Source organism: Misgurnus anguillicaudatus, chromosome 16 (assembly GCF_027580225.2).
Source record: "Misgurnus anguillicaudatus chromosome 16, ASM2758022v2, whole genome shotgun sequence".
Classification (NCBI taxonomy): domain Eukaryota; kingdom Metazoa; phylum Chordata; class Actinopteri; order Cypriniformes; family Cobitidae; genus Misgurnus; species Misgurnus anguillicaudatus.
In genome coordinates this window covers 6,943,739-6,965,175 of record NC_073352.2, presented here as the reverse complement: position 1 = coordinate 6,965,175, position 21,437 = coordinate 6,943,739, and the positions used below count along the sequence as shown (strand labels likewise).

Below are 21,437 nucleotides of genomic sequence, written 5' to 3'. Positions count from 1 at the left end.
CTACAAAATGTGTCTTCTGAGTTCTATGTGATAATTAGAAAGCTGAACATGTGCTCCATCACACAAAGCACATTTGCCAGCCTGAAATCTGCATTAACACAAGCCTTCTCCTCATACTTTTCCAACTACAAGCATATGCAACATATCTGCAATGAAACCAGCAGACGATTTTTAGCAGCTGGAAAGAGAATGAGAGAATTTTTCCCTAGCGAAGAATGTTAACAGTGTGGGACGATGAGAGAGAGAGAAAGAAAAGAGAGAGAGAGACAACAAAACAAGAAAATAGAAATAAACATAGCCGACCTGTGCTGAGAAGCAGGCTGTAGGCAGAAGTACAGGCAGTGCTCGCTCCACACCCTTCAAGGCTAATCTGAAACACCAGCATTCCTGTCTGCCTCACAAAGACCTACGGCAGCAAGTCATAACACTTCCTCCCTGGCTATGGGAGTAGCGGATGGCGCGTCCGCTGGAGAGGGAGGGGCAGGCACACGCATACACACACACACACGGAGAGAGCGAGAAAGAGAGAGAGAGAGAGAAACGGGGGGAGGGGAATGAGAGTATACTTTTCTTTACAACCAACCTTTCTATTCCAGATGTAGCGTAGCGCAATAAAGTTGCGTGACGGAAAAGGGGCGGAGAAAATGTTAATTGCATTTCTCAAATTCACATACCAGGGAAAACTGGCAGACGATTTTTTTTCAGAGTTTTCCCTTTTTTTAAAACACGTAATGTCCTGTTGCTTTAAAAATACTTGGAGAGGAAAAACTAAAATTGTGGTGGATGGACATATGCTGAATCACTTAAAACTTGAATGAATCACCTGGAAACATGTGCTGAACATCTGATAAACAGAAATAAAGGTCAAACGAATATATTGTGCTTGCATAAGGTTAAAAAACCATGAAAATAAATAATAAAACTTTTGTATTTTACTAATAGTAAGCTAATTTCAAGGATGACTCGTGAGTTGGTATTTAACAAAGACTCATTGATTGCTAAGGAAACAGACCACATGAGAATTAACACAACATTCCCAGTGATGGGCACGGTGAACTCAAAACACAACATCATTGTTTGCATTCAACATTTAAATTAATAGATAATCTTGTTTCTCACTGAATGAAGTCATTGTCTAAGCGCTGGTTTTAAAACACCATGAACTTTATTTAGAAGAAAAGTGCAACGATGAGGTTTCAGATTATGCTACAGCCATGAATTCTCCCAAAAACATTAACATCAAATCTAAAAACAAGAACCTGGATTATGATCAATAATAGACAGGCAGACACATTATTTAATTTCATGTGAAAAACTACATGTCATATAGAGAGGACTGATGATGATAAGACTGTGTACACTACTATTTAATGTTTCAACACATCTGATCTGCTGATTCTGTCTATGAAGCTGAATGTGATACTTTATAAACAATTGCTATTCTCAAAAAGTCTAAACCTAAACCAAGGCTTTACTTGTATTGTAAATATAATCTGAAGGATAGGAGCACTCCACACACAAGCGAATAATGTGTTAACACAGCAGCAAAGATCAGATTTAAACATTCCTCAGGTTACACAACAGATCACCTGTTCAACAAGTCGTATCTTGAAGATCAGGAACGTTTAGTTCAAAGAGACAGAAGTGCAATGGAAAAATCCACTTCAATATCCAGAGACCATAACAGTGATTCTTCACACCCCACTGAATTAAACTTTAAAATACCGACTGCCCACCCTGTACTCTTCACCCTCTCCAAATGAAAAAGTGCTGCTGAAACCTGGTGACATATGGTGCATGCTTGAGGGACAACTGTGAAGAGCATCAATTCAAATAACACGACAAAGCACATCTCAACAGAGCAAACAGGTGTTCACTTACAGATCACTTTGTAAACTCAACCTGCTTTGCACACAACAACTTGGAGAGAGATAGAGAGAGAGTGAGATAGAGAGACTTATACTATGAAACAGGAAAGATAAAATCACGAAAGCTGCATTAAAACATTCGTTTTTACACAACACATCATTTCTAGCTCAACTCAACCAATAGTGTGATGGTTTAATGGCCGAAGTGTACTTCGTTTTTTTTACGTGTACAGTGACGCAATTTTCGTCATCGGAAGAGTGCGCATGTACTGCACAAGCAACGTCAGATTTTTGAAATCCTTCAAACTATGCACGCGTGTCCCAGGAGATGCATTGCATTTTGTCGCAATGCGCATGCGTCAAAAGTCTAGCCTATGCGTTCAACCGTGTGCACATGTTCACGTACACATAAAACCAGACAAGGATCTGTTACCACTATACTTTTTAAAAAGTGCAATGGTGTAAACCTAAAAATTATTAATTATTGATTTAATTAAACATTTTAGATTTCTTTTTATTGAGTAGTCCTGACATAATATTGTTGATAATTATATCAACTTCATATTGTGTGTAACTTTAATTAAAAAAATCTGTGTTAGCTTATTGAAAACATTCTTTAAGTTGTAGTGATTCACTGTAATTTTATCAAGGACACGTTTTAAGATCCCAGCATGATTTGCGTAGGACTTGGTAAGGTGAGTAAATGTAGAAATATGGTGATTTTATGAATTTCTAATAAAGACGACTTATATATGTTTAATGTTCTGTACTTTTGTTATTTAGGAGTTTTTGTTATGTTGTTGATTTTTAAGAGGTTACCTATTGTGCTGAAGAGTAAAGCATTTGCTCAAGTTGATAACAAATGCATAGAGCATAATATTACATGCTGTTTAATAAGAAGGCATTTTGCTAAAAATGCTAAAGCTGTTTGTCTTCTGAAATCTGACAAATGTTGTTCGTTAAAAAAGTTTTTTGTAGTTTTGTGTTAACCAGTGTCCACGATTGAATCTAATTAAATTAAAATAATGTGAAAAAACTAGTTAAAACAACTTAATTTTTATGAATGAGTATTCAACTTAATAATAGGGATGCACCAAAATGAAAATTCTTGGCCGAAACCAAAAACGAGGAAACCAAGGTTGAAAACTGAAACCGAAACACCGAAAGAAATTATTATTATGGCAATTATTAGTACAATTGCATTTATGGCTATTAATGTGTACTAACTTTACTAGGGGTGTGTGACGGATCACAAAACTCGGATCACATTACAGTTTTTAAGGCACGGATCGGATTATTTTTCGGATCAAAAAAGGGGGTGGGAAAAATTTAATAACAAATAAAGAAATTGCAAACATTTATAAAAAAGAACAAAGTTGCACATTAATAGGGTCTGAAATTAGCATTAGGTACAGAAATTAAATGAAATGAATCATAACACACTCTCTTTATTGTATAAATTAAATATATTATTATTTTTAGAGCTACAGAAGTGATTTTTTCTTTAGTCTTGGGTTGTTTGATTAACATTAATGACACAGACTAAAGTAGGTTAATTGAGGTTACTGTCTCAGCACAGACTGGTATTTGACTGTAGTCTACACATACAATTAAGACATAAACAAATGTTTTTATTAGAAAAAGAATACTGTGGAGATCATTTTGTTTATATGTGCCCGGTCAATAACAGAAAGATTTTATGTTCGCTTGTTTGGAAAATGCATCTCTCTCATGTGCGCACTATTAAGGGCACTTAAACATGCGCGCACACAGAGACCGAGGGCGAATCCCATACAGCGCAGCATAAACAGTTGCTCCACATAAAAACTTTACATTTGCTTTATTCGCAAAATGTATGTTAATGGACTACAGTATGAGACACGTTAGCGCAACTCTCTCTGAAGTTTACACATCAAGAGTTCTGATCTTTGAAGGACATACTGTGATGATCACGTCTGGACCGAACACATTCAAGCGCATGTGCCTCAGTGCGTGCAGAAAGCTGCTCACTTTAGCGCCTTTTTGTGGTTAAATACATCCACACTGCAGATATGTTGATTCAAACAAGCACGTGCAGGTCGCAGTGTCTGTTTGCGTCATCACAACATTTTGGACGTATTGTTTCGGTGATAAAAGTCTTTCGGACGAAAACCGAAAATGCTCTTATGGGCCATTTTCAGCCAAAATTTTTTCGGTGACCGAATATTCGGTGCGTCCCTACTTAATAAGTTGTAGGCCTGGTTTCAAAGACAAGGCTTAGTTAAAGTCAGGACTTAGTTATATTAAGAGGAGGTTTCCCGGACAGGGTTTAGGTTAATCCAGGAAAAGGCCTTATTTATATTAGGTTATATTTAGGAACTTTTTACAAACATTCCCTACCAAAAAAACACTACATGTGTGCATCTCAAGACAAAACAATGTCAACTAAATATGTTAAAATTAAACAGAACAAGGTGTTTTTAAATAAATATTTTTGCCTAGAACTAGGATAAACCCTATCCGGGAAACTGCCCCTAAGATGTTAAAGCATCTTTCATAAACATGCTTCTTGTTACTGGTGTGTATCTTGAGACAAATCAATCTCACTATTTTAAATCTCAGTTTAAGTTATTTTTTAGGTAAGACAGCTCAAGCATATGTCTTAGTGTAGGACTTGGCTTAAGCCTTGCCTGTGAAACTGGGGGCTAGTTTTAACACAATGTTAAGTACATCCAACTCAATATAGTTTGTCTAAAAATCTAATTCAAACTGTTGTGACAATTTTTTGTTAAATCCAAGCATTGTTTTTTAGAGTGTATACTCCAGGCTTAAGGCTATCAGTTTACCTGATCAATAGGATACAGCAGGACTGTTTGTAAACCACTTAAAAAAGAACTTTCTCTTTAAGTCTTGAAGAATACCCCTACTTTAGCACCGTTGAGATTCATGAGATCATCACAAGTATTAGCCAAATTAGTTTCCCAGACAGGGTTTAGATTAATCCAGGACTACGCCTTAGTTATGTTAGGACATAGTTTTACAAATATACCTTACAAATAAACAACATTGGTGTGTGTCTTGACACAAAACAATGGCACTGATCTATGTCAGTTCAAGATGTTTTAAAATTAATGCAGCACAAGCATGCATTTTAATCTTGGACAAGACTTAAGCCCTCTCTGGGAAACTGCTCCAAGATGTTTTAAGTAAAAATTTCTCCAAAAGTGACATTGATTATCCTTCCTGTTGCTTTGATATAAAATGACTCATGATATACCATTCACTAATAGATGTTAGCATTAGCAGTAAAAAAAAAACTGGTTGCATTATAGCAACAAAAGCTTTTGGGGAAAATTGTGTTTATTTGATACTTATTTTTTTTGTGGGTTAAATGCAACTTGAACATGTTCCCACATATAGTCATCTAATAAACAGAAAATTTACTTCAACTTGTAGAAACAGGAATTCACTTAAAACACTTTAGTAGAGAAAGAGATCTAATGCCACAAGGAATCTAAACTTTAAGAAAATGTATTTATTTCTAGCCAGTCCTTCCATAAAAAACGCGGCATTTTTTTGGTGTGATTGTTGCAAGCAAAAATCCTTGATCTTGCAGCATGTTTTCTCAAAAAATGCAGTGAAATATGCGGGATATTTATGCAATTTTATCTCATGAAATTGCGGGAACTCACAAAAATTTGCGGGAACACTCGCAAAAATTTGCGGGAACTGGCAAAAATTATTGCGGGAACTGGCAAAAATTATTGCGGGAACTGGCAAAAATTATTGCGGGAACTGGCAAAAATTATTGCGGGAACTGGCAAAAATTATTGCGGGAACTGGCAAAAATTATTGCGGGAACTGGCAAAAATTATTGCGGGAACTGGCAAAAATTATTGCGGGAACTGGCAAAAATTATTGCGGGAACTGGCAAAAATTATTGCGGGAACTGGCAAAAATTATTGCGGGAACTGGCAAAAATTATTGCGGGAACTGGCAAAAATTATTGCGGGAACTGGCAAAAATTATTGCGGGAACTGGCAAAAATTATTGCGGGAACTGGCAAAAAATATTGCGGGAACTGGCAAAAATTATTGCGGGAACTCGCAAAAATTATTGCGGGAACTCGCAAAAATAATTGCGGGAACTCGCAAAAATTGCGGGAACTCGCAAAAATTGCGGGAACTCGCAAAAATTGCGGGAACTCGCTTGTGTGAAGTAAATGCAACATTTTTCAACTTTCTGAAATCATTATGAAATCATAAAAGCCCTGCATATTTTGCGCATGGAAATCTGCAATTTATGCTGGGAAAGTGCGGCATATTTTAAAAATGAGGTCCCCGCATAAATATGTGGAATTTGGCTGATTATGCGTTGAATAATGCGATCGCAAAATCAAATTTTTCTGGAGGGACTGCATAGCAGCTGCATGTAAAAAAATCTTTCCTCTAGACTCATTCAAAATATCTGTGCACTGTAAAAAATGCAGCATACAAGATATATTTTTGTTAATTTATCCTAAAAAATTAGGTTCAACAGTTTTAACTTGTTTTCATAAGTTATGTCAAAACTTCTAATAGGAGCCTTGAAAATTTCCAGCCTTGAAAATTCCCACAATTTTGCAACACTAGTCTCTATCCAGCATCCAATACTGTAAAAAATGAAACAATAAAGACAATCATGAAAGTTTCAGCAAAGAAAAAAACAACTGCTTTTCCATCTCCGAGCCAATCCGTTCTCTTCGTGTAACCACTCTATTCCAACTCCAGTTGAGTTGTATGCAACGTAAATAGCGACCGCGTTATGGCGTTATTTTTGTATTACTTTTAACCTGATCTGTGTTTATAGATGACTAACCGATCCTGAGTGGCGACATCACTTAACACATTCTGTCAGCAATTCTGGGTTGAGAACGGTTTGAAATTGTACCACACCAGGCTCAAGTCAAGCGGAAACATAACTTTAACCGTTCAATTCGGCAAGCCGGTGGAAAAGCACTTAATAGTATTCCCAACGCAACCTGGACACTTTAGTAGTGAATGTGGGTTTGTTTGGTCAGTCATGCAGTTGTTTAGTCTACAGTACAGACTGGTGTATTAAAATGTAAAAAAAACATACCAACAAAATGTAAAAACATACATAACACTGTTATGAAATGTAGATCTATTTTAACCAGCTGAAAAGGAAATAAAATGAGGTTTACAAGTTTCTTTTGTTGTTTCCAGCCCCTGCATACCTGAGCTACATAACAAACATTTTTTCACCATTCACTACTCTAACAACAGAATTTGCATTAAAGAGCTACTTTCCCTTGAATTAAAGGTAGGGCCACAGGTCTATGAGCCTGAAACACACAAAACAAATCCACCTCGAGAGCATTTAAAACTTAAACAAAACATTCATGGTCTGAATTCTACACATATGATATATACAGGTTTGGGCTGGTTATCTTAACTACATATTTCTGTACTGTCATGATGCATACCTAAAACTGCACATACATTGTGTGCCCTACAGGCAATGTTAGTTACAGTAGACAATGATAACGCCAATGAAACCAAATATAAATCATATTTACATTTATGAAGAGGTCAACACGGCAGTAACTATTTTCTGTAACTATTCTGAGAATCGCACAAGCATTACAGTATGTGTAGACACAATGGAGGTCATGAATATCTGCTCTGTTTGTTCTCCCACAGACATTACAGTGGTGCTTTTATCATGACATCATTTTAACCTCAGCCTTGACAATGGCATCCAGGCCACACGAATCTCCACAGCGCAAGAACAACAAGCTGTGATAAACTGATAACATAACTCTCTCACTAACACTTACGGCTAAAGAATGAAGGGTTGGAGAGAATGTGACACAGTTACAGAGAGAAGAATTCAACCACGACATCAAAACGTGCCATTAGTCTGTCATCAAAGAGACGAGATCTGACAGCGTTGCTTTGTTGCGAGGGGAGTGAAAAGATCCGCTTTTATTTAAAAACACGCCACATTTTTCTGGTCTTTGAGATGGCCTTCAAGGTTGTTTGTCATTTAGAGGTCATGAAGCACACATTCCTCACTACCACAGCCATTGAATCATTTTCAGGAACCATGCCTGGAAGTTCAAACACAAAGCCCTGTTTATCACTGAAATACAGGTCACTTCCAGGACAGACTGTATGTTTGGAAAAGCATTCTAGTATACTACTACTGCTAGGACTGTGTGCACTGAATGCAAATCTTTTGCATTTACTGTATGAGATACTTGAACAACCAATGAGATAATCTGCATAAATGTAAAGTATACAAGACACAATGCAACGTATGTGTTTAACTCAAGTACTCAACCTTCCATTCTGATAGGGATGATGAATAAACTCAAAGAGAAATTATTTTCACAAAAGTTAGGCTTTAAAGTCACATGCTATTAATCAATTCTGAATATGTTTAAGTATAATTTATTTCTGAGGTGATTGATGTGTGAATACGTGTTGCACATTGCATTTTGACATACAGTATGCTATTAAACACAGTATGCGGCATACTATCTGCATAGTATACAAGTGGTAGTATGCATGGTAGTATTTAATTTTGAGCATAACTTACTGTAGGGGTGACCCCAAAAAGTCGAAGATTCGATGCTTCAATAGGAGAAGCCTGATTGAACTACCAATCTCACAGTCGAATCGTTGCAGATGATAAAATGAGGATCATTTACTTTTGGCTATGTAAGAGTAAACATTATCTGATTTCACATAACAGCCTATTATGATAATGCTGTGCAAATAATATGTGAAAAAAGAGGTTTCCAGGTATACATAATAATAAACCATAGTGAATAGGGCTGGATATCGATTCAGACGTTCCGGATCGATTTGATTTTGATTCATAAGCTATCGGATTGATCCTTGATTCTCGATTCAACTCAATGAAGATTAAATACAAATACTTTATTTATAAAAAAAAACAGTGAACATAAGTTTACAAGTGGGTAATTAATAAAAAGAAATTAAGAGCCACAAACCTGTATATTACACTTTTTTATTTTAGGTACACTTGGGTACATTAAAACAGAATCAACCTCTTCAAATGCATACAATTATGATAAATATAATAAAATTTTGATGCAAGATGAAAAATGCATGCTGAAAAAAGTAAAAACAGTCACATTCCTTGATTAAACCGGTTTAGGTTATTTCATTTAAAAAAAAAAATGATTCGTGGCCTTTGAGAATCGATTTTTAATCGACCATGATTTAAAAAAAATTAATTAAAAAAATTGATTTTTTGCCCTGCCGTAATAGTGAAGCAGTTGTTTCTGTAGTTAAAAAGACAAGACAGTTTGCAATTCTGGTTATACTTTTGTTATTTCAATAATTCCTTTGTTTTTATTTTAGTTATAGTTTGATTTAACTCTGCTTTAACTATTTGTGGCTTGCGTTTTGTTTCCCTGCACATTTACTCATTTTGTAACACATTTGTTCTGCACCTTGTTACTTGATTCTGACTTTAATTGTTATTTATTTAAAGGTATAGAACTCTACTTTGTGTACATACAATCCACAATACAAGAATGAAAAGACCGAAATCTGGTGGATATTAATTCCCCAAAACAGAGTAAAGATTTAAAGAGTACGATTTTCCATTTCCTTTGGTGTGTAAGTGTGTATTAGTACATGTTAACAATATGCAAAAGGTACAAACCCCAAAGTAAACGATGATGCGAGTTATCGGCTCCAACGTAAATCTCTTTTCTTGGAATACAAAAACACACTGATTGTGGGCAACAGTTTACTTCCTGGGCCTGTTGACATAGATAAGACCGACATTATCATAATTCATCCCGCTTTGTGTCACAGCCTGTAAGTTAACTCCTGTTAGCATTGTATTGTGAGCGAATCTTTCAAACATGGTGAGAAGCGTCACATTACCGTCTGATGTCAGAGTTACTCAGGCCAATCACAATGTACAGATTAGCTGGCCAATCAGGGACACAAAGCTTTTCAGATCGATTAATTTTGTACAAAATCAATGCTTTTGAGGAAGGCAGGATATCTGGAGCTACAAAAATGTACAGTGTGTAGAAAATAATGTCTTTTTAACCATAAATATTATACCAAATACACAAAATAACATTGCTCAAAACAATGAAATAGGTGCACTTTAAAGATAAGTATTGCATAATGTTATCCTCAGGAGGAGGGCGTTGAGTAAGGCAGTAAGTATGAAGCCCATACAGGCATCAGTCTCGTCTCCCCTTCCTCCCTTACTCAACCGGATTTTGATGACGCTGAGTGGGTATCGATTTGTAGTGTTAAGCCCCCTGGTCAGGGGGGATTGTCGTTCTTGATAGGGTTACAGTGTGTCGCCCTCCAAAAACACACTTTGTAGCCAATCAGCAGTAACGGGCGTGTCTACTAACCGACATCATTGCCTGGGTTGCTTTAATATGTGTGGGGAGGGTGTATCAAAAGAAGGTCCAGATTCTATTGGGGTATGGGCGTGTTTGTTTAGGTGATTTCAAATATCAACGTTGGCTTTCAGAGCTCATGCACCCTAGGGATGGGCGACATGGCCTAAAAAAAATCACGGTAATTTCAGTTATTGTTGCGGTGACGATAACAATGACGATAAATAATTCTCTTCTGTAAAATATCAGATTAAGTTATGTGTAAGTTGTGTTCCAGTGACTGTGCTGAAAAACATCACAGAACAACAATTACACAATAATATTTCAAATCAATTACAAGTTTAAAATGTAAACACAGATTCTGTATTTATTTATACTCTCATGGTGCAAAAATAGTGCAAACAGGAAAAGTAACAATGTCCTTAGATGTGTTCAAAATAACAACAGAGTACAACTGCAAATAAATCCTGATAAAGTAACAAACATGTTAAAGTAACCTGATAAAGTAAAGAAGTTTAGTGTGAAACAGTCAATAGTCCCTTTACATACAGTCTTCACTGGTAATTTACTGGTAAATTGCAGTTAACAGGTCATGTGTGAAAAGAACCTTTCCGGTAAATCAGTACTCCCAATTTACCAGCAAGACAGGTTGTAAGATTACGAAAAATCTTTTTTTTAAATAACGCGTTTACCCCCCCCCCCCCCCACTTTTCCACACATGTGCTGCTTAAAAGTCGAGCACGCCTGAAGTTAACATCCACATTTCTACACCAAAGTTGTTTCAAACAGCACACCCTCTGTGATTTGCAGACGGCCCCTAAAGCAGCCTAGGCGGATATGCAGCGAATATCAAACCTAAAACTAACTTTACCTCGCTCCTCTGTGAAGTCTAATGTGCATTTTGATATGTGTGAATTGATGTCTTACTGGTAAAAAGACGGAACGTCACCGCATGTGTGAACAGCACATTTTTGTATTTACTGGTAAATTAATTCTGGTAAATTCATGGTAATAAAAACAAGCACCTCCTCAGCCTCACGTCCGCCTTCCGCCATGTTTTTTTCACTCCTCACGTGAACAGTGAATTGGGCGCGCACAAACTACCTCTTCAACTATATTTATCGTTGTTATCGTGAGGCGACAGATTTTCACCGTGAGGATAAAATTTGGCGGTATATCACAAACTAAAAGATATCGCCCTTCCCTAATGCACCCCACCTTTAATTAAGCCTGACACGACTGTCTCTCTTGTGATTTAATATTATAGTAGGTGTTCACTTTTAAATTACAGAAAAGAGATTCCAGAAACAAATGATATAAGAATCATCAGGTGAATACAGAGATTATCAAAGTCAAAGTAAGCAAGCAGGTATTTCTGTGCAAAATAATAAAGCATTTTGTCTATAAAATCATTCATTTCTGTGTTTTTCTTGTTATAAATTAAATATGATCACTGAACTGTAGCCAGGCAAGATCATTTATTATTTATTAAAATGTTTGTTATATCTTTTTGTGATGTTATGTACATCTTGGCTTTAAAATCGTATTAATCATTTAACAAATGTTTGCCTTAACTAAAAAAGATAAAAATGCATTGTCAGTTTTGTCTTTGTTCATCACTTGAACTGCTTGTGAAAGAAAATAAAAGTTAACCATTTGTTGACTACCTGATCTGGTCCCCAACCCATGCACACACACACAGATGATTCGACTATCAGTCGACTAGGCAAGATTTGACAATTCTGATTAAAATATGTTTTGTTATTAGTCAGGGACACCCCTGCCCTACTGAATAAAACCTGCTAAAACAGCCTTAGCAGGTCTCCCAGTCTGGTTTTAGTGGGTCAAGCTGGTCAGGCTGTGAAACCAGCTGACCCAACAACTAAAACCAGTTAAACCAACTTTTCCAGACTGGAAGGACCAGTTTAACCCAGTAAAACCCTCTAAAAACAGCCTGTTACATAATTTTAACCAGATAAAAACCAACCAACCATCTAAGGCTGGTTTTAGCTGATTTCAGAAATCTCCTACCTCCTGCATACAACATGTTTACTAACTGTCACGTGCAAGAGTAAGCAAAAATCCGCGCACTGTCATCAAAGTCATCAAAATATTACACAAACACACAAGCATACGGGACAACGACTGCATTCTAAACACACAAATCCACATATCGATCATTTCATACAGAAACATGCATGTTTGAATATAATAATCCATAAATAACTACATAACTCTGTGAACTAAACTAATACACATCAATGCGCAGTTTTAAAACAAAGTTATTTTCATCAAATCACTCGCTCGCGTGACAGTCTCAAACTCAGAAGCATGAATGAAAATAAAAACACACAAACGAATGCACCAATGTTGTGTTTGTAAAACAAATTCACCAGGAAATAAGTGTCTGAAGTGCACTAAAAAGCTGGATTTAATATTAAGTTTAGTTTATTGACTTACTGTAGCCGTGCTTCTGTTTGTTGCCGTGCTGGCGTTTCACGCGCGCGCACACACTGAACTGCTCACAACATCACACACGGGGCGGGCTGTGTCTCAACAACAAGTACGCTTTCTACATAGACTGCATTTAGTAAGCTGTCTACATAGACAGTATTTCTGCGGCTTAAAAGACACATGAAGGTTTTTGAGCATGGTAGCAGCCGAAATAACGATGTCTCGGATGCTGCTTAGGTGGGCGGCTCACTCGTTTTAGAGACACCATCTTTTTTGGATCGCACACGTGGATTTACATTGATTCACAGCTTTTGTGATTTATTTTATCCTCTAAAATGTTTTTAAAACACAGCTTAATAGTGTTTTGTATAATGCTATGTAGGGCTGTGCAATTAAAGGGATACTTCACCGATTTAGCATTCAGCTTTGTATCTGTAGAAACCCGGCAGTATTACTGAATGACCATGTTTCCCTCCCTCATTTCCCCCTGAGAGAAGAGATATCTGCATTTTGGTTCTGCAAAAAAGTCCTCCGATGATGTAATATGACGATTTTTGCATCATCGGAGGACTTTTTTGCAGAACCAAAATGCAGATATCTCTCCTCTCAGGGGGAAATGATGGAGGGAAACATGGTCATTCAGTAATACTGCCGGGTTTCTACAGATACAAAGCTGAATGCTAAATCGGTGAAGTATCCCTTTAATCGTTTTTTAATTTCAATTGCAGTTATTTAAACATATTATTAAATATACATAAAAACAATTATTAAAATATAAATTGCGTGCTGCTGGACCGATGTGTTTGTTAGGCACTTCCCACCTAACATTTTTTGGTTTCCAGAACGTTGTTTTCCGAGATTTGTTTTTGGTTAGCCAGGAAAGTTTTCTTTACGAAAATAGAACGTTATTTTTATGTTAGTCTAACGTTGCCCTAACGTTCTTTTTTAATAACGCTAAGGGAACGTTATTTTATGGTTAAAACACCCCAAAAATAAGCATTAGAGAACATTATGCATGTTATTTTTTGTTTAATGTTTTATAATAACCACCCTGCAACGTTATGGGAACGTTATTTTATGGTTGCAAAAATAAAACCTATAAAGAACGTTTCCAGAACGTTATTATATGGTTTCCAGGAATGTTAGGGAAACGTTCTGTGTTTGCTGGGTTGGAAGGCACCCCTGCTTTGACCCATGTAACCTATTGCAACACTTAGTTAATAAAAAGGTTAAATAATGCATGTTTTCAAAGTCACAAGGTAATCATGTTAAAGGCGGGGTCCATGATCTCTGAAAGACAATGCTGATATTTGAAATCACCTAAACAAACACGCCCCTACCCCAATAGAATCTGGACCTTCATTTGATAGACCCGCCCCACACATATGCAACCATACGCAAGAAAAGGATGTTGGTTAGTAGACACGCCCCTTGCTGCTGATTGCTACAAGTGTGTTTTGGTAGTCGACCCGACTCCCTTTTCCAAAGTGTTTTTCAAATATCATGCACCCTGCATTTAAATGGTCATGATTATGATTAATATAAAAATAATCATAATTATGATAATCGAGCAGCCCTAATGCTATGTTAAACCATGCAAGTATACAAATACCAATATATTGTTTATAACAAATGGTAACATCATGGTACCTTTGATATATATCTACAACGTTACTGAATGACTTCCATGTATATATATATATATATATAAACATGGTACTCCTAATAAAAACATGCTACTGTTTTGGGTTTTTTTGGTTATACTTACAAAAACGTATTTTCATTCATTCCCTCACTCACAGAGGATTTTTGTCCATCATCTTTAGCTAAATAAAAATCAAAGCTTAAAGTCTTTAATGAATAATGCTTTATCCTCTTGCTTACACAGACACACATTGTTGAGTCACTCTTCCAGTACGCAGCAGTCTGCTTTTTAGGTCAGCATGATTTTTTTGGATCATAATTACAGACTCATATTTCGGAATAGCAGGAAATACCAAGGTGAAGAGCAACAGTTACTATTAACAGCAGAGCGCTGTCCTGCTACAAGAAAAGCTGATTTCTTCCTTCTGCCTCTGCTGGCTTCTGTAGATCTCTTCAGTTTCCTGGTGGTGTGATATATGTGCAGCTCTTTTTTTGTTAGTGAAAGCTAAAACGCAGCATACATTCATCAACAAATTGTACTCCTGAAGCTAAGTTTGTAGATCATTTGATTAGCAGTGCAAAGGTCATGCATTTAATTCCCTGTGATTACATATGAATAAAATATGCCCTGTAAGTCACTTTGGATTAAAGCCAATTGCATGAATGTAAACACATACTGTAACAAATGGGTAAACCACATTGTTATTTACAATGAATTTGATTAAAGGAACAGTATGTAGGATTGTGGCCCAAACTGGTATTGCAATCACAAAACTTGTGGCTAAAACTGGTACTGCAATCACACAACTGGTGGCCAATACACAAAATGACAACATAAACATCAGTTTTTAAATGACAATATCCTGGCCAGACCACTGTTGTGAGTGATATAAGCATTTGAAATGAAAATGATTTCTTAATGTCTAGTGACATATCAGGGCCATTTTATGATTAATTGATATACATTTCTTACATACTGTTCCTTTAAATGAAAAGTTATATGGGATGCTGATAGCACTAAAAAAAAATGTTGAATGTTGGGTTTAATAAAAAATATTATGTCAGGTCCACACAATTTGTTTAAGTAATCTCAACAAACAATAATTTAGTTCATTTTACAAAATAAGTTTGAGTAAAGTCAACAAACCTTAGTAGAGTCAACAATTGAGTTAATTGTACATAAAAAAATCTAAAAAAAACTTTCTTTTATGCAACAATGTTATGTTGGCTGAACAAATAAGTTTTAAGTAAAGCTGACAAGACACATTTTTTTGTTAAATGAACTAGATTAAATTAGGTTCACTTTTGTTAAATACATTTTTTAAGTTATCACAACATGAAAGAATTATGTAAAATTGGCAAAAGTGAAAGTAAATTGTTTTAAATGACAGCAGCAGAACACAGGTTGGGATCGTTTACTTTTTTAAATAAGGTAAAAACAGTAAAATAAAATTATAATTTAATAAAGTATTCACACATTCAGTTGCTCTCTCAGTTTTTATACATTTTTAGAAACAATTTTTATCTGATGTGATGTTTTGAGTTAAAAACAGAAACTTGGACACATGATTTCAATTACACTTACAACATATATCAGTTGCATGCATGTATAATTTCTGTTGCCTTATTTATTAGTCTGTGTTTCTTGTAAAGCTCCTTCGCAACAATACAAAATTGTACAGTAAAGTGCCCTCCATCAATATTGGCACCCAATTGTTAAATGTGAGCAAAGAAAGCTGTTAAAAAATGTCTTTATTGTTAAAACTTTTGATCTTTTGCTAAAAAAAAACTCTGCTTTCATTGAAAACAAATAACTGCAAACAAAACATTTTCATAATATATATTTACAGTATCACAGCTGGATAACTGCAGAAGTTAGTTGGTTCTTCAATCTGACATGACCTACATCACCAGAAATTGTTTGGAAGGGTTTCAAGAAAAAAAGTTCATACTCTCATCCTAAAAAAATCTTAAACATCTTCAGTTTCCCAGACACTGCTGGAACTTCAAATGGGATTGGGCTCTGGTCTATAGTTTATTGGCAAACAGGAGGGTTTGGCACACACGGAGAGGTAGCCATATGCAAAAGTACCTCATACCCACAATTAAATATTGTGGTGGGGCTTTAATGGTGTGGGGCTGCTTTTCTCCCATAGGGAGATATCAACAAATATTAAATATAAACTTTTTTGCCAAAAAGCTTAAAATGGGCCAGGGTTGGATCAAAGCATGCACCAAAGTCAACACAAAAATGGTTTACAGACCACAAAATTAAGGTCCCCTGACTTGAATACCATAGAAAACATGCACTGTAAAAATTGCTGTAATTATGCAGCTGGTTGGCAGCAACTTACTGTAGAAAATAAAGACTTCATTTAACTTTGAACAAACTGTTGCCAGTAAATAACATAAATGTAAAATCTACAGTAAGTTACTGGCAGCTAGTTGCCAGTAATACCCAGTAATACTGTAATTTCTACAGAAATTATTTAAAATGTGTGGACTAAAGAGAAGAATCCACCAGCTTGGAGACTGGAGTAATTCTGTATGGAGGAATGATATCAGATCCCTTGCCATGAATTCTCCAACCTCATCAGCCATTATAGGATTTTTATATAAAAAAAAAAAAGTTAAACAATAAAGACCTTCTTTGCTCATATGGCAGCCAATATTAGTGGAGGGCACTGTTTGGCTGGACATGGGATATGTTATAAACTTGAGTATGATTGACTTATTTACCATATTGCACTGAATTTCATCATACGTCACACAGGGTGTGTTATGTGTATGGATGACATCATTAAACTTTCACTCTAAACATCATAATTAGACAAGCTGGGTGTGAGTTATATTATCGTTAAAAATAACAGTATGACATAATACAAGGGTTAAAATAACATTTCACTCAAATTGCATATCTAGACAGCAGAGATTGAAACAACATAATAACTGTGCAACTGTGTTATAAAGTTTTGCCTCAAAGGTTTCAGCAGTGACTGAATGTCACATTAACTTCACTACAGAATTTAAAGGTGCCAAAGAATGAATTAAAACTATGTTAAATTGTTCTCTGATATCTACATAAAACAGAATGTATGTGAGACGGTTTTACATTTACAACCCTAGGATTTGCCTTTAAAATGAAATAGTCTGTTGTTACCTTATTTGAAAGGCTCGTGAATATTAATGTTGAGCTCTGCTCTGATTGGCTGTTTTTCAGAGCAGTTCAGTTCAGTAGCTCCGTGTGTGTTGTGTGTGTGTAAACAGACCTTATGTTTGAGTTTGTATCAGATGAAGATACAGAATTTGAGGAATAACAATTGTTTAGAGATTGTTTATGGACGTTTTTGAATGGTAAGGTTTACATAAGAATGGTATGGCTAGGTAAATAAAGTTTTACATTCTACGGCACCTTTAAGCTTTATTTTACATTTTCTGAAGAAACCCTCAGTGGTGCTTGCCAATGCAAAACACATAACCACGTTACTAACTTCCTTGTATTTCTATGCATTTGCTAAGGCGTTCTCAGCGTATAACAACAAATAATTGTTTAAAGCACCACTTGTGGTTCCTCAGATGCCATATATATGTGTGTGTGTGTGTGTGTGTGTGTGTGTGTGTTTGTGTGTAATTCTACGAGATTGTTGTATGCATTTTATTACAATGCTTTTCAAACAGGCCACACCACCTGAGGTTGTTCATGTCTGTAGGACAAATGTTGCGTATGTGTTATACATCGAATGCGAATACTTCCAGTCGTCTGCAGTGTCGTCGGCAGAGGGAAACAACTGAAAATGTCCTTGTGATGAAAGAAGATCATTGAAGTCTTTAATAGTACAGTCTACTTACTTGGTTATGGGTTGCAATGCTTGGCGGCCTATGAGTAAGAGTTGATCTGAACACTTTCAAATATCCCATTAACCTTCCGAGACGTAATTCAGTAACAAAATGTATAAAATGTTTAAGCATGATAAATATAACCGTATGTTGAAAGAAGATAAGATCATATGTGTATTTGCACAATATGGCCATATTTGCATAATATGTAAAACAATAATGGCAGTGGATGTACGGTGTTAGTCTGATGTGTTTTGTTAGCTTTAGTCATTTGTTATAGCAGCTGTTTAGACTGTGACACGAGGAAACAAACTATTAATACACATGTCGTGAGAGCAAAGTAAATGTTTGTTTCACCACACCAGTCTAAAATTAAAATCCACTTTATATATATGGATTGTACAAAATAGGTCTCATTAAATATTATAAATACAGTATTAGTTTAAGGTGGCATTAACTACTATGTACTTGGCCATTTGAAACCGTTTACTTATTATGTGAGTACATTTTGGTGCATTGTAATTACATTACAATGCAAACTCATTAGCAGTAAATAGGGTGAATTTCCATAACAACATAGTTTCACAGTAAATCCATAGTCTTGCAGGTATTTAATGTTACATAGTAAGGCCACCTAATATAAAGTGTGACCGAGACATTTAAAAATAAAATACATAATATCTGCGGAAATGGGGATTTTACTGCTCACAAAAGTCATGAGACATCAGTTCTTACCACGTTGATGAAAAGTGAAATTAAGATAACCGCTCTCAACTTTGCACACATGGTGGTTGTTAATCTCAAGTAAAATAAAAATAAAAGCATTTTTAAAGTTCAGCATGGGCACAGTGATTTTAACAACTATGGAAAACATTAAAGACTAAATTCAAAAGATGGGTTTAAAGTATATATGATCAACAAAACCTTTGCTATCATGATAAACAGTGAGTGTTTGTGTATTTAATAAAATATGTAAATAGAAAGTGAAAATGTGTATTGTTTGTTTTACTCTGGCACATTAAACACATGCATTAACAATGCAACAATGAATGAAAATACTGTACTGTATGTTCTTGTCAACACTAATGAATAATGGCCACAAACCACAAGAAGAGCTTTTCATCATCATTCTCTCATTTTATTGCTCCTAGACAATTCTTGACTTTGCTTACTTCTCAATTAAAATCATTCATTTCATTTAAACCCAACATATTCAAACACATGTCATTTGCTGAAGAATATATGAGTTTATTATGATACAGTAGCACAGGCCCAAAATAAAACCGTCATCACTACAGCTGCCCTGGGGCAAAGGTGGGGTTTTAATGATGTGCTCAACACAATGACATTGCAGGAAGACACAAACTCATTAAAATGTCTTAAACCACTGAGTCCAGTCTTTGTTTTTATCATTTCATTTTTTTTTGTATCGTGTTGCAGACACCTAGTATAGCTAGGCTTTTAAAGTAGCCAGTGCATTTTTTTTCTTGATCATCACTGATTAATCACTTTGGCATTTTTGGCATTGTGTACAACTTGAAAAATGTAATAAAATGATTACTGTCAATATATAACACTACAGTGAGAGTAATCTGTTCTGTAATCATTTACAATGTGCAGATAATTGTTTTGACCTCAGCCTTTGCTAGTTAAAGAGTTTTATCCTTGTGTACATAATATGTTCAGATCATTTGAGCACAGGCATTTATTAAACCATATCTGACAGTTTAATAGTCAAAGATATTTCAGAGAGTGAAAAATATGACTTCTGTCAAATGGCATGTCAAGAATGTGGGACTAAGTTCAAATATGCCAATGAAATATGATTGTCGGTGTAATATTTGATCTATATGACATAGGATATGAATGACGTTGCATTAGATAAATACAGACATACCATAAACAAAACGTGGTTGGAATTTCCTGTTATACATTATGAAAACATGTATATGTACTGTACAAGCCAATCGTTTATAAACAGACAGTTAATCATAAATAGACCGAACTTGTTTTGGAAGTTATTTCCTATAAAATTTTTTTCATTGGGATTTTAAAAATGTCTTCATTAAATAAAATTTACGGTAGATAGAAATATCCCTGTTACATTTTTTTGCACTTACACTGAAAAAAAAATCAGTAGAAATTACAGTTTTACTTGCAGCTGGTTGCCGGTAACTTACCGTAGATTTAAATTTATGTTATTTACTGGCAAGAGTTTGTTTAAAGTTAAATACATTTTAAATATTAACAAGTATTTATCTTTACAGAATAAAACTATACAATAACAGCCTCATGCAAAGCATTCTGGGAACCAAAAATCATCATCAACCTTTTTCAGATTTTTGCTTCAGATTTTGTTTCCTAGAATGTTTTGCTTGATGCTGTTACTTTAGTTTCACTCTGTAAAGACAAAGACTTGTAAATGTTTAATGTTCATTTAACTTTGAACAAAATGTTGCCAGTAAAGAACATAAATTTAAATCCACGGTAAGTTACCGGCAACCAGCTGCAAGTAACACTGTAATTTCTAATTTAATTTAATTTCAGTGTAAATTCTAAAGTGTAATCAACTAGAAATGAGTTATATTAGTTTTATTTTGCTTTTTTTATCCAATGCAAAATAATACAGATATAGACTGTTTCATTGGGCGCACGTGTGGTGACGCGATAAGCGTCTGGTCTGAACTTGACTTCCGGTTTCTTTTTGTTTAATGGTCTGACTAGTTGCTGAAACTGAACTCTTAAACAAATACCTCATCGAAACAAAACAAATGTTTTGGGTTCCTATGTAATCTACGTGTAGTTTATTTTGCTTGTTATATAAATAAACTACTTTAAAAGGACTTTGTTGTTGTTTATTCTTCGCAGAGTTTACCGGATGTTACGTGAAGACCACGAAAGCCGCTTGTTTATGTTGTTACTGCTGAAACCGTCTATATCAGGGGTCTCCAACACGTCGCAGTAGTTCGCGTCTTAATTCCAGGTAGCTCGCTCGTGGGTTTATTTATTTATTTATTTTCTGTGGTTATGACGCATTTGGATGTCTGGTTAGTGTTACAAGCACCTGTGGTAAAGACTGGGTACGTGTTTGACGTCACGTTGAGCCGTGTAGATCGGTGTATCATATGACATCAGTAATTTAACATGTATGATTCAAAAACAAACAGATAAGTCCACGCACCCGGCAACTGGACGATCCGCGCAACGCTGTGAAGCCCGCGCCGCGGCAACCGGACGATCCACGCACA

At 35.5% G+C, this 21,437-nt stretch overlaps 1 protein-coding gene across 4 annotated transcripts in view; it reads right to left on the bottom strand.

The window, feature by feature from the left end:
* The window catches only part of pls3 (plastin 3 (T isoform)), a 39,776-nt gene extending 26,917 nt beyond the window's left edge, over positions 1–12,859 (bottom strand). For 3 of the 4 annotated variants that reach the window (XM_055178202.2, XM_055178205.2, XM_073854077.1), the window contains exon 1: positions 304–462. The gene's annotated coding sequence lies outside the window, so the exon portion shown is untranslated. Of the gene's footprint in view, positions 1–303; positions 463–12,714 lie in introns of those variants that run through there. The other variant, XM_055178203.2, reaches the window with a different exon arrangement.
* Between the last annotated feature and the right edge of the window lie 8,578 nt (positions 12,860–21,437).